The 14,768-nt window shown below is 48.4% G+C and overlaps 1 pseudogene; it reads right to left on the minus strand.

Moving 5' to 3' along the window:
• Positions 1-4,128: 4,128 nt before the first annotated feature.
• LOC141973802 (mothers against decapentaplegic homolog 1-like) lies at positions 4,129-5,927 on the minus strand (annotated as a pseudogene).
• Positions 5,928-14,768: the final 8,841 nt, after the last annotated feature.

Raw genomic sequence — 14,768 nt, forward strand, 5'->3', positions numbered from 1 at the left:
CACGCACTGTTCACACGGCATTAACTCCTCACAGTTCAGTACTTCTCCACAGTTCAGTGTTGCAGCTGTCTGTTGTTTTTCCCTGCCACCTTGGCACAACTCAGCAGCTTCTTATCTTTCTCCCACGGCCTCTTTCTCATCAAAGCCTAGCTGCTTCTGAGAGGCTGTGCAAGGCTGACAGGCCAATGTCTCCCACAGCTGCAAATCAGAGTACAACCAAAAAGTGGCAGATTATGTCCTGGGCTCGGAGGCGCCCTCCCTTTCTGGCACTTACATGGCCAGGGCCCTGGTACTGAGCCCTCCTCACAGCCCCATTTCTGCTTCAGCCCTGCCCCAGGAGCACGTAAGTCTGGCGGTCATATACTGGAGCACAGCCCAGCTCCGCAGCCACGGTGGTGTTCGTCTGGGCTGGTTTTGGACACCCACATCTGTCACCCCCCGGGCAAGGAGGTGGCTGACAGGCTGTGAGATGGTTGGCCCAGAGCCTGAGGCTGAAGGCCAGGCTGCAGCTGGGGAGCAGCAGAGCTCACAGCCCATCTTCCCTGATGTCTCTAGGAAATTGTCTTCTCTGATCATTCTGAACTTGTAAATAGAAGAATGGCAAGGGCAGTTTCTGATTTAAGACTGTTGCAGTGAAAAGAAGGAACCAGGAGAGAGTTACTCCAACTCTGCATAAACAATGCGTGCCTTCGCTAACAACTCTACCTTTGAAGAGCAGCTACAAGAGTGGTAAGAGGGGAACATCCTGCCCCAGAAGGTGCCAGATGCTTGGATGACTGTCTGAGAAGCATGAATTCAGTGAGAATCAGCAATAACTGGGGGGTACAGTAAAGGTATTGGGGGGGTGGGGGTGGGAGGGGTAGGCAGGGGGGGCAGGGGCTGGGAGACCGTGACCACTGACTCAATTCAAGACTAAAAAGACTTGGCCCCCCCATGCCTGTAAGGAGCATGCGTGCTAATTTACACAGCAAGCGAGGGTAATTTAAATAGAACTAATCAACAGAAGATGGAATAGTAATTACGGACCCACGAGCGTAATCTTTGATAGGTTTTTTTCTAATCATGTAACAAGATAAATAAGCTGCAGTTCCTTTGTGTAGCATGCTAGCTTTGTGGAATTACCACCTAGCCCCAGTGTTTGCACAAATACGGATTAAACTGATATCTCAGCTCCGTGTGTAAGATTGGCTTTTTTGCACACAGGGTAATGAAGCCTGTTTGAAGGAGAACAAAAAGCCTGTAAGAGTTAACAGGTGAACACACTACTCCTATTACTGTAGCAACTAAACATGCTGGGGCGGCTCAGGGGAGCTCTGGGAGTCGGGGTGCCCAGTGCCTGTGCCCGGGGGGGTCTGTCTCCTTCCCCCTGCCCTCCCCAGCTCTCACTTTACACCCGGGCCTGCCCTGGCCGGGCCCAGCTCCAACTGACCAGGAGCGCAACCCCCTGTCCCCAACGCCAGGCATCCAGCAGGCAGGAGAAACCCCGACACCCTTCCCAAGGGCCTCACTCCTCACGGGTGACCCCAGTACTCACCTCAGCCGGGCCGCAGCTAGAGCAGAGGCTGCACCTCCCGAGACCAACATGGCCGCCCGGCAGCACCTGCCCCAGGACTGCAGCTCCCAGCATGCCCCGGGGCGCCGGTTCTTGCGGTCTGACCCTGCGGGGACACCGTCCCCCGGCCCGGCCCCGCCCCCCAGCCCCGTGGCTGCTGCTCTGGGCCGGCCGCTGGTGGAGGGACGGGTGGGGGCCAGACAGACAGACAGAGCGAGCAGCAGAGAGAGGCGGGACAGGGAGTTGGGCTGGCTGGAGAGGGACAGGAGGTGGACAGAGGGATGGGAAATGGGCAGTGGGGAAATAGGCAGTGGGATGAGGAGAGTGGGGGGAGCGGGGCAGGGAGTGGGGGAAGGAAAAATACTGGTGAGGAGCGGGGCAGAGCTGGAAGGGGATGGAGGGGAAGGGGACAGTGGGTGCAGGAAGAAAGAACGTGATAAGCATCAGGACAGAGGGACAGAGAGAGGAAAAGGGCAGGAAGGAGGACAGAGGGAGGGACAGACACAGGCAGTGCAAGTGAGTGGGACAGGGGACGAGAGGCAGCAAAGGCACCAGGAGCGCAGAGTGACAGAGACATGGGACAGGGAGCAGGAGAGAGGGATGGAGGGGAAAGGGTGAGAGGGAAGAAGGAACGGAAAGGGAAGGGGAGAGGCAGGGACAAAGAGCAGGAACAGAGCAAGAGAAGGATGGGAAACAGTCCCGAGAGACTGACAAACAGAGGGTGTGGATCAGGACAAGGAGGAGAAGGACAGAACAGGGATAGCCTCCAGGATGGAGATGGAGGAAGAGCAAAAGGAGATGGGGAGCAGGACAGAGGCCCAGAGAAAAGACCCAGCCAGCTGAGCAGGGGAGACAGGCAAGAGAGGGAAAAGGCTACAGGAGAGAGAGGAAAATTCCACTGTACATTTCCACCTGATTGGCTTTTTTAAAAATAAATAAATAAAGAAATAAAAATCCTGATTGCTCACTTAAGCCTGAAATAGTCACATTCCTTGTCCAAAAGCTACTGTGTGCATGGCTGAGGACAGACACAATCCACACAGAGACCAGTCCAAGCTCAACCCTGTACTTCCTTTGATCACATTTCCTTAGAATACTTCTCTGCTGGCTTGTTTAAAAACCTGCAACTTCAACAGCCAGGAAGGACAGAACTTCCCAGCTGTGGTGAAACCATCCGCCCTCAGTACCCCCATTTCCCAAAAGCTGGCAGCACAGCCTGGGTGGGGGAAGGCACAAATCAGGGGCCAAAAGAGGGGAACAAGCATCTGCCAAGGGAGCTGCATCCAACAGGATCACTCCCCACTTGCTTCTCTGACAGCAAAGCCCTGGTGCGTGCGCCCACCCGGCAGGAGAAGCAACTTCCATGTCTCCAAATTGCTGTTTAGGAAAGGCTGTCAACAGAGATGGGGCTGTCTATGACCCCAGACCCACATGAGGGCCTGGGGACAGCAGAGGCACCTGGTCTGTCCCCACCAGAGCACACCTGCTCCAACACTTGCAGCCTCCTGTGGGAGAGGAGGCAACTCCACCTTCCCCTGCCCTGCTGGTATCCAACACCGGTTTGCGGATGTCAGGGCTCGGGCTGGTGATGCTTGGGGCAGCAGCAGGAACACTTTGGCGTACGGGCAAAGTGTTCCCAGAGCTTTCTGCTGGCATCCGCACAGCTCACGGCCCAGGACAGGAGTGTCTGTGGCACATGCTTTTCAGTTTGCCTTCCCAGAACAAGCCAGGCTGGGATACAAGAGCTTTGGTCCTCCCTGTCTCCCACAGAAAGCTACAAATGGCATCACCATTGAGCTCCCGGGGGATATAAAGAAAACTTGCCAGGCAGCAGTTTTGTCCTGCTGCATAGGCTTTGAAATAGTCCTGGTGTAAAAGCTGATCAGCAGACTGTGGTACATAAGAAACAGCTCCTATGTAAAGACAGCTTTGAAGACATGTGCAGGAGAACTTGGCCAACTGTGACACAGCCTATACAAGTCGGTCTATTGTTAGAAGAAAGCAGATGGAAACCACTGGAAGTGGCAAAGATGCAACAAAACAGTGCAAACTGAGCTAACATGCATTAGGCATGCTTGCATGGGGGTTATGTGGACAAATACTGAAAAGTGAACGGTAACAAGCGATGTCATGGCTGAAGCCAATAGATTTTTTACACTGTAAAAATGAACATGTGAGTAGCCTTAAGACTGCATATAAGCAATCAAGAATAGTAACACAGGGTCCTTCTTGGGCTCCCAGCCGAGAGGGACCTTTATGGCTGGCAATAAAAAAGGGTTTTAGGCTTTGTGTACATCTGCTGCCTTCTTTCCTGTACCTACACACAAACTAGAAGAGAAGTACAAGCAAATCCATTTTGGTGAAAGCTCAGGTCAACATTTAAACAGTCAAAACTCTGAATAGCTACTCTGGCAATTACTTAGATACTTATTTTATCTTCCTTTGGTATGTAACTAGGCCCATTCCCTCCTACCCAGAGTCTTTCCTCCTAGCCTCACAACTCTCCTACAAAAGAAACATAAGCTACGCAAGCTACAAAAGAAAAAAACTCCTTTAGTGAATACCCATGACTTTCGTCATTGGTCACTTGTACTGCAGCCACTGGGGATTTTGCAGACTGTGATGGAATGGAACCCATGATGGTAGTTGCAGTTCTGGCTTTCGTCCCGATCTGATATCGGGGAGGGTTCTTAAACAATCCCGAGAGCGAGATTAAGACACAAACGAGGTCAGATGCTGCATAACCTTATAAACTTTATTTTCTATAACAACTGATAAGAGCAATAGGACAGAAAGGAAAAGAAAGGAAAAGGTCGGAATTCCTAAGCAAGAACACGGTAGAGGCGCAACTAATTACCACCGCCACGATGGGGGATCCGGCGATGTTCTGTCGGCCCGATGACGCTCCACGTTCCTGGCTCTGAGCTGGTTCTCCTCTCCAAAGGAGTACGCAGTCTGTCCTTTTTATAGTCCCCGTCCCCACAGTTTGTCCGCCCATTTCCACGGGGCTCATTGTTGTAGGTGCCACCCCGTGGTCCTCCGTGCGTGCATGCCCGAGTGTCCATGGTGGTCGTGCTGGCGAGGGGCCGATCTGTCTCGCCGTGATTTCCCCTCCACCCGGCTCACGCGTAGGCACAGCTCGATGGGTGACTGCTGAGACTGCTGATGTTCTCGTCTCGGGCGGATGTGGTTTTCATCGGGGACTATGTGTCTCCTTCAAGATGTGCTCCTTCATGCTGAGTGAGGAAGTGGTCGTCGTGGAGACAGCGATGTTGAGACATACTAAAAGTCCAAAAAGTTCCTTACAGCTTTGCACAAAAATACTGCTGTCGCTCAGACCCTCAGCATACACTCCCCACCAACATAACAGAGATGAGCACCTTTGCCAATATGCCACCTAGTGTTCTCAGTGGTGGCATTGCGGTTAATGTTCGAGAGCAGCCCCAAGTAAAATCTGTTCTTACTGTTTGAAGGGTCAGTGAAGCCATCCACCAAGATGCTGGTGGAAGAAGCATAGAATGCCTCCCTGATGCGATTATTCAGCTCATAGTAGACAATGGAGCACCAGTGCTTTGGCTCTTCGTAAGCAACTGCCTGAACATCTCTTCTGTGTACGTCAGGGGGAATTGCAGGTGCCATCATGTTGGTATCCATTAGCTGGGATGTATCATGTGTCATCTGACCTTCCAGAGGCAGATAAGCAGGAGGGAGAGCATCAGCTGGCATCTGGAAATGATTTCCCGTGTTTGAGCTGGTTGGAGAATGTGGGTAGGTGCTGCTGCTGCTTCCAGGCGAGTTTGGACAGCTGCTGTTGGGTGAGTGAGGGAACAAGTGACTATCGGGTTGCTGGAAAGAGTCTGGGGAAGCAGCATTGTGCAGCACGTGGGGTTTGTTTTGTCCCAGGTTGCAGAACTGGGTCAATAGGCTGTGCTGGGGATTGTACTCACTGTGTCTCGGGACCAGCACCAGAGGAAGGACAGGACTCTCTACCTGCTCGTAGTAGTAGGGATTGATGCAAACCTCCTTCTGTTTTGAACCAAAGGGGAACTCGCAGCACTCCAGTGATTTCAGTTTGTGATGGCTCTGCAGGTCCGGCCAGCGCCACACTACAGTAAATGACATGTGGGAGTACTTTCCGGTGTGACACCTGAAGCCTGCCATCCGAGGGACGAGGAATTGTGACACAGTTGCTGGGCTGACCAGAACAGCTTAAGGCTTTTTCTGGCTCCTCCATAGCACCCTTTTTCTTCTTCAGTTTTTTCAGTAGTGCATCAACAGCTTTCTCTGCCCATTTTTCTTCTTCATCGCCCTGTCTCCATCCCAACAGCCTCTTCATTGCTGGGCTGGTAAAGGAGAATAAACTGGTCATATTCATGGTGACCCACCGCAGTGATATCCCAGAACCGAGCAGGAGAGTCTGTTCTGTTCTCCCACCATCACCAGCAGACTGTGTCAGCAGTCAAAAGCAACCTGTATCAAATGATTCGGGCTCCTCTTTCTTTTCAGTCCTCCAGTCCAGGAAGGCAGCACCGATATCCCCTCTTGACGGACACGACCCTCTCATCATTTTAAACCCTTCTGGCTGAGAACCTCTTCTGAGGACATCTGCCAAGGCTGGAGTCTTAGTTGAGTTTGATGGGTGAGGTCTCCGAGGTGTCTTCATCGTCTCCAGAGGATGCGCTCCTCTCTGGTGGACATGCAGCACGGGTAAAACGACTTGGTACCCACAGTGGCCCTTCACCTGTTGAGACACACATATACCCTCGACCATTAAACAGAACTGGAGCTGGTCCCTCCCATCTTCCAGGGCGTGGGTGATTATAATGCACAAAGAAACCACGTAAAGAGTGAGGTCGGCCAGCTTTTACTGTCACATGGTGATTAACGACAGGAGGCTCTTCTCTTCCTTCTGTAATACAAAGATAGTTCAAGGTAAACAACACTTTGTTTAGTCTTTGCATTGGGTCAAGCTCATCATTATTCTTTGGTATCTCTAGGTGTTCCTTTACAATCCTGTTAGTCCGTTCCACCACGGCTTGTCCCGTGGGGGAATTGGGTATTCCTGTGCTATGTTTGATATTCCATGTTTGCATAAAGGCTTTAACACGTTGGCTAGTGTATGCCAGGCCGTTAGCAGTTTTTATTTGTTCTGGAGCACCCGTAACCGCAAAACATGCTGTTAAAATGTTTCTTCACATGCAATGCTTTTTCTCCAGGTTGGGCAATGGCCCAAACAATCTTAGACAAGGTATCTACGGACACATGGACATATTTTAATCTCCCAAACTCAGACACATGGGTTACGTCCAATGGCAGAGGCAATCATCGCCACATGTGCATTTTGTTTGGCTCTAGACACTCGCAAAAGCATCTCATCAACTGGAGCTCCATTTGGTAGGCCAGCTAAGATCATTTTTGTGCAAGCATTTGCATTCTCGAAAGCTAATAAGTGAAACATATAGCCCTTCATCTCCTCTGGTAACTCCGGTTGCTCCTCAATTGCGTGAGACAACCGGTCAATAAAGGAGTTGTATGGTTCAGTAATTCCTTGTCTAATGGCTGCAAATGGTAATGGCTGTTTTCATTCTGGAATGTGTTGGAAGGCTTGATGGGCTAATTGTTGTGACAACTGATGAAATGTCGGAGGAAAGGCAATTTGTACAGCTGTGGTTGCATAGGCACCTTATCCTGTTAATATCCACTGTAACTGCATAAAGGGTGTCATTGGGATCTTGCTGATGTTTATTCAATTCCACAATGGCAAGCTGTTTCCACATTCTTTCCCATAGTAAACACTGCGATGGTGTCAACAAAAGAGTAGCTACATTTTGGCAGTCAGCAGAAGCCATTAAATCGGCAGTAAAGAAATATTTTATAATGTTTCTGGCTGCTTCAGACCTTAAACCATAAGTGACAACTGCTTGTTTAGCTTGTTGCAAGATTTTCCAATCATGTGGCTCCCATTTTCCAATGCCATTCTGGATGATCACCGGGCAGGCAAGTGTTCCAGCCGTGTGCCAGTCCCCTTCTAACAGCACGTCTTTCATCACTCTGGACCATCGGTGTTGTAAAGGATCAGCTCCAGAGGCTTGAGAAGAGTTTGGTGTACTGCACGGAAGGGGGCGCTGTTCTGCCGCAGCTGGTGGGGGCTGAGGAGGCGCTGAGGGGTGTGACAAAGGATCTTCATGTGTGTTCCTAGGGCCCCACCATGGGATAGAAACAGGAGGGTTTGTATCCGCATGTGACGGTCCAAGCAACTCTTCAAGTCTTTTTATCAACAGATGTATGGTTTTGTCAGTCTCTAAATTGCTGTTCAGTGGCACCTTCATGGGCGTATTACGTTCTGACGTGGGCTTAGATGATGTAGAGGAGGAAGTAAGCGGACACAAGGCAGGAAGGGGCGGAAACAACTTGGGGCGGCGACCCAATGCTCCAGTCCCAGCCTCCTTTCCCTCAGAAACAAGCCCCTCCTTGGCCACTTCTACAGTCTGTACTTCCCATCTCGCTTCAGTCAGCTCTTGGACTTCACAGCGTTCACACCCACCCTCTACTTGTGCAGCGATCTCAGCCGCGGACGCTGCTACCAGACCCAACATCCCACGAACAGGAAACGCTGCTGAAGTAAGCCCACAAACCCTCGCAGCACGCCCCGGTCTCACTTTAGATAAGTCATTATCTAAATTGCAGTTTCTGGCTGCAACGCCTCCACGGCGGCTGCGGCAACCTTGCATCCCACTTCCATTTCGTTTAATGCATTAATGACCTCCCACCACACGGGTCCCAGTTCTTTTGCCTTTATGCCGGCTTTTCCGCCTTCTATGGTACTCTGCCACAACGCATCTCCCACTTCTCTCCATTCTTTGGGTCTGAACAGCAAGTCAGAGCTAAGGCAAAATTCTTGCTTCTGAGCCCAATGAACTAAGTCCATTAAATTAACTCAACTCACATTGCTCCCTCTCTTAGAGACAATACTAGCAAGGAGTTGAATTGCCACGTCAGTTTCTAATGCCATCGCAGCTTACCTTTGCAGAGGACAACCTGGCCAGCGTTGTCTCCTACTCCAGAAGTACATCTTTCCATCCCGCTCCTGGATTACTCTGCACCGCTTCTACCCTGTCTGCCTTCTAGCACCGCCGATTCCCTGGTCAATGTGTAGTTAAAAAGGGAGGCGTCACTGTTTGCCTTCCAGAACCACCAATCCCCTGGTCAATGCAGAGTTAAAAAGGGAGGCGTCCCTGTTTGGGCGCCATTTGTCACGGCAGGAGTAGAGCCCAAGTAACAAGCGTACACACCAATAAGATTTACCAACTTGTTCCAACTTTATGAGGCAGCTGGCCGGTATATATAACATAAATGTAGTACATGTGATGATCACGCACGCAATAACAACTCGTGACTGGTCCCTGAGCTCAGTTCACACGCCACAACTGACTCCTCATTGGCACAGCGTAAGCATCCCACGAGGCAACTTTGTCTGAGGGCAGTCCCCATTGTGGCTGCAGCATCCCGTTCTACATGCTGCTAACACTGTTGTTTAATTAAGGGTTTTGCCTTAAGTGGCTTCAAAGGTGACTTCAAAGATAACTGTAGTTCAGCAAGCCAGTCAGGATTGTCCAACTTGTCTAGCAATACTGTATGACCATTTTCCTTCATAAATTTCCCTACATTAACTCTTGGAGGAGGAGAGGGAAAACCTGCTGTTTGATTTTATAGATGGTGCTGTGTATGCTGCTGTGCTTCCCTGTTCTGTGACAGGGTCATCACAGCCTGGCCTGTAAAGATGGAAGATGTCATCCTGGTGCCCAGGAACCTTAAGGCTGATAAGGAAGGGGAGGACAAATCTGCCTGGTGCACAGGACCTGGTGAGGAGGGGGAAGGGGACTGACACATGACCAGCTTGGTCACAGAGCATGGCCATTTGCCTCAGAAAATGGCATTGGTTGTGATGACCATATTACCAGGGATCAGGAGTACACGGTATCCATCACAAGTGCAATTGTTAATTGCCTTTCTTAAGTACTGGGATGGCAGCAATACTTTCTGGGATGGCAGCGATACTTAACACGCTGTCATGGTTTAACCCCAGCCACCAACTAAGCACCATGCAGCCCCTCACTTACTCCTCTCCCCTGCCACTGGGATGGGGAGGAGAATCAAAAAAAAGTAAAACTCGTGGGTTGAGAGAAGAACAGTTTAATAATTTTTTTCTTTTTTCTTTTTTTTTTTTTAATGAAAAGGAATATAACAAAGACAGAAATAAAACCCAAGAAAAGACAAGTGATGTACAATGCAATTGCTCACCACCCACTGACCAATGCCTGAGGAGTGATCCACTCCTCCTGGCCGCCACCCACCCCACCCCCTAGTTTATATACTGAGCATGACATCCTCCTATGGTATGGAATAGCTCTTGGGGTAGTTCGAGTGAGCTCTCCTGGCCACGCTCCTGTCACATCCTGTTCAGATGAGGGAGACAAGTGACTCTGACTCACAAATCCCCAGCAGAGTGGACAACAGTGAGACAGGTCTCAAAGTCCAAACATTTATTAACTTCACACAAGCTACTAATTGGATACGTGATAATTGGCTAAGTATATAATGAGTTGTGATGACCAGTACAGTATGCCTTGCATTTCTTAATGGTAGTGAAGGAAAAGGGGAAAAAGGAAAGGAGGGAGATGGAGGGAATAGAGGAATAGAGACCACCGGTCTGGGTTCCTGCGTCGATCCCACCAATGAGGGTTCCAGGAGGCAGCCGTCTTCTTGGCTTCACTGCACTCTCCAGGCCCTCCCAGCCCCGTTTTCCTCCCTCTCAAGTTATACACACTTCCCTTGAGTCCGTCCCCTAGGTCGACCCACATACCTACATATCCCATGGATGGGGAGGGGTAAGGTGCTTCATGGGATGATGTAATTAGCAGGATCTTGTTAGCCTTCGTTATCATATTCAGGGTGTTAACTTTAATATGCATTTTGTGGATAATGAAGCAAAGGTCATTCACCAGACAGATGGCCCTTGAAACTTGCCCAGGTGCTCCAGAGCAGAGCCATCCTGTCTCCACAGGGGTCACCCCTCCAGTTGCATCCTGTGTTATTGGGGCAGCCTTATCAGCTTTGATCTCCAGAGAATTCACCCCGCGACTATAGTTTCGTTACTTGCAAGTGTTTGAGACATTCCTTAGCTCAGAGGGCCTATACTCCCCTGCTAAATTTTACCTCTTTCCCAGGCTATTTTTCTTGGTCCTCGTTTATTGCAGGCCTGTTCTTTCAGGAAAGGCCTGTTTCTTACAAGTCATCTCTCACAGCTCCCTCGCACCTTCTTGTGCACCTGCTTGCTGACAGAACAAGGAAAACAGAAAAATCCTTAATTTAGGATAAGCACTACTTAGCAACAACTAAAACATCAGTGTGTTATTAACATTATTCTCACACTAAATCCAGAGCACAGCACTGTAGCAGCTACTAGGAAGAAAATTAACTCTATCCGGGCCAAAAGCAGGACACACACATAACATACTGCTGTTTTACAAAGCAACTCCAATTCTGTGGCATCATCATCCATCTGCTTCTTTCCTGATGTAGAGGTCCCTGGAGTCGATCTTGCTGCAGTTCCTTATCTCTGATGCCAGATGAGGGGAGGGTTTCACCAAGGTGTCAGAGGGGCTGGGATGCTGCCACGATCTGGATACCCAGGGGTATCCTTTCTTCCTCAGGGCGGGGGCTGACCTTCTCCTTGAAATGAGCCAGGGTCCTTTAGTCATGCTGACTGAACCATGGCTATGCAGTATACTATGTAAACTATATATATTTCTTCAGAAAGTTCATACAGTTTCATACTCTAAAGACTAATTGGTACATTAGTTAAGAAATAAGATTTTCCTAACACTCCCTCCTTTTCTTTTGACCGTCAGGGTCACACTATTCTCTCCATTATTTTAGTCGCGAGTCAAGCACATAAGGTAATACAACTCTGTAAACACACATACATAATTGCAAAGCAAAGCAAGTGCAAAGCAAAACAAAAGCGTGAATACAACCACCCAAATCCTTTTAGTTCCCCGGAGTCTGAGAGGCAAGAGGTTAACCATCCAAACAGATTTAGTGGACCTCCCTGCCTTACTTCATGTAATACTTGTAAATGAGTCTTTATTTTGTTTCTGTCAATCAGTTTCATTTTTCTGGTCTTGATTGTCATAAAAAGCCATCAGCTGTTATTCAATGCTGCACATACTCTGTCCTGTACTTCTGAAAGGTGGTCTAGAGCTAATCGATTCTGTATCACCATTTGTGATAATCGTGATTTCTTCCTGTAAGGCGGTAATACTGTCTGTGCTTTCATTAATGGCTTTTTCTAATTCTCTTGGCATATTTGCAATAGCTCTTTCTAGATTTGCAACCCCTAGCTGTGGGATAAAAGCTGTTACAGACAGGTGGAACTAGTTCCACGTTCTGTCAGAGCGCCGTAACAGTCTCCCCCCAGGTATCAGTAGTTAGGAGCTACAGAGGCAGAAGAGGTCCTGGTTCTAACCTGTGGATGGTATTAATGCACTTAGAATGCACTTTTCAGCTCAGGTTGAGGGTAAATCCTTGCATGCCATTTCTCCACCTACCCAGTATTACTCTGGTTGATGTGTCAGTAAGTACTACAATCTTCATAGAAATCTGAATCATGTCAACTATTTCCTGTAAAAGGGTTAGCGTGTGCCGGGTTTGGTTGTTCAGGTAAACCAGTAAGGGTCAGACCCAGGGTGGATGACCCAGCACAATCAGGATCCTCGAGGCCTATAGTGAAAACAAAAATTATGTCGTTATCTTTAGTTTGATTATGGCTTCCTGCAGAATACCCAGTTAATCTATCTGCAAATATTCACATAATGTCAGAGTCTTCAGGGCCTGATAAACTCCATCCAGGAACAAATGTACAGCGTGATGGCCCATTAGAACAGGTCTTATGTAAGGGCTTCTGCAGACTGTCCTGTCCACCGCCCCCACCCCCTGTGCCTCACCTGCCTCAGCACGTGTAGACAAAAGTCCCCGTCACAGCGTGGGCCTGTCCCTGCCCAGTGTCCCGTCACACCCCCAGCTCTGTGGTGTCCCTCCTGTCACCCCCTGGGCCTGTCACTGCCCACTTTCCTGCTAACTCCTGAGCCTGTGGAGTCCATCCTGTCACACTTCTACAGAATAATATGTTCACTGCAGTAACTGTAACTTCAGCCCTAGCCTTTAAAGTGATTGGATCTAAAGCTCACCGTTTCTCTACAGATATTTAAATTATTTCCAGGAGAATGTCTGTGAAGACACTTAACAGCATAATGTTAGGCATCTTAGGGGTGCCACTGGATTGTGTGACACGTGTAGGTAGAGATGCATTTCAGCAGTCTTGAAATTTTTTAGTAGTATTGAATAAATTTGCCAAGAGCTTTTGAAAATTGTATAATTAGCTTTAAGGGCTTTGCTGCAGAAGGCTCTCTGCATTTTGTCTTCAGTTGCTAATGTACTTTCAGCTTCACAAATGCTAGCAGGCTGAGTGGCCAGCTGGCTGACGTCACTCCTGTAATAGTTGGGTCTGTATAAAACAGAGCCTTAAAAACAGAATGTTGGACGTTAATAAACTGTGATGGAGCCTGATAAGTATCACCAGAAGGAAAAATGTTTTGAAATAGGCCAAGCACATGGATTCTGTTACAGTACATGAGGAACAGAAAGCAGAGTTTCAGAAGAAAAATTTATGTTCATAGACTTGTTACCCCATAAAGTGTTACTCAATAGATGTAACGCCAGTTTCACAGTGTGTTGCTTTGATTTCATTCAGAATCCAGTGAAGAAAAAGCTTCTGCTTCACTAGGTTCTGTTAAATGTGGTGTTGCCCAAAGGTGAACTTACATAAGGAATATCTTTCATACTTTAAAGAGCATCACTTATTTAACGGTGACAAGATCCTCCTCTAGGTATGTTGTGTTGTACTTTGGCCTTTGTAAAATGAGTCTAAAATTTTAAACTTGGTATATTAGTGTCACAGATGCTTTTTGAAGCTCTTGTAAGGGTGTTTTCCATGTGAAAATGCAAAAATCCCCCAGTGGTTTTCAGAGCAAAGCTAGGGAATACATTTTGGTGTAATATATGTGTATGCTGTTTTGTGTTGCAGTGCTAGTGTAGGGGAGTTACTTTGGTTACATCTCAGAGTGCAACGAATTCTTGGGCTGCCATGCAGCATTATTGCATGGAGCTTTCAGACAGGGGATGGAGTTCCCTGTTTCCCTGGCTGAGGTTCACAAAATATGCGGTTACAGTGGAGCTCATGCACTGCCTGTCTGGGAGTCAGATGCTTTGACTCTGTCACCAGCGGGTTGGGACCTCTCCGGGGTATGCTGTCAGCTTGGGTCGCGTCCCCTGGCCAGGTGCTCAGGCCAGGCTCAGTTTGGTTCATTACCACGTTGTCTCCAGCATTGCTTTTGCTTTCCCAGTCACATGCTGAAGTGGCAAGCAGGGCCAATAAGACATTCAGGCATCAGGTGGTTTGTATAATCAGATTAATGACTGAAAGTATGTTATATTTTATTGACTCATCCTTTCAAAGCAATATAGGTGATCTTTTGGAGCACAGCACTGTATGATAATAATGCAAATGAACTGTTCAGCCTACTGAACTCACTAATTCAAGAAATGATGATACAGAAGTTGGAGATCAGATCATTGGTACCTATTCTGGTGGGAGCTGAAAATCCAGCAATAATAGCCCAGTCTATTAATCAGGATGTTTTGAGGCAGTGCTTTCAGTGCCAGCTGCATAGATGATTTCTTTGTCAACAAGTGATGTTAATTAGAACAGAGATAAAAAATCACCTAATGAGAAAGCACATTTTTAAGCGTGAGGGAAAAATGTGTTCTTGGGAGTTCCCCTGTTTTCTGGTAGAGGCAGTCTGGCAAATTAGTAGTCATTTTCATCTCATACTCTGCAAATCCTTCCCCCAGCAGCATAACAGCTGGTTAGCAAAGCACCTAAGCCTAATAAATCTTTTCACTGTCATTTCACATACAGGCTTGTCTTCTGATGACTTCTTCTCTGATGAGCTTCTGTACTTTTGTCCTGGTTCAGCTAGGATAGGGTTAGGTTTCCCCAGCAGAGAGAGAGGGGGAAGGGATCTCCAGCCGGGTTATTCATACCATGCTGGCATCAGGTCCAGGGGCAGAACCTTTTTACCGGGCTCTTTGGCGG

The sequence above is a fragment of the Athene noctua genome, chromosome Z (genome assembly GCF_965140245.1).
Source record: "Athene noctua chromosome Z, bAthNoc1.hap1.1, whole genome shotgun sequence".
NCBI classification, from domain to species: Eukaryota; Metazoa; Chordata; class Aves; order Strigiformes; family Strigidae; genus Athene; species Athene noctua.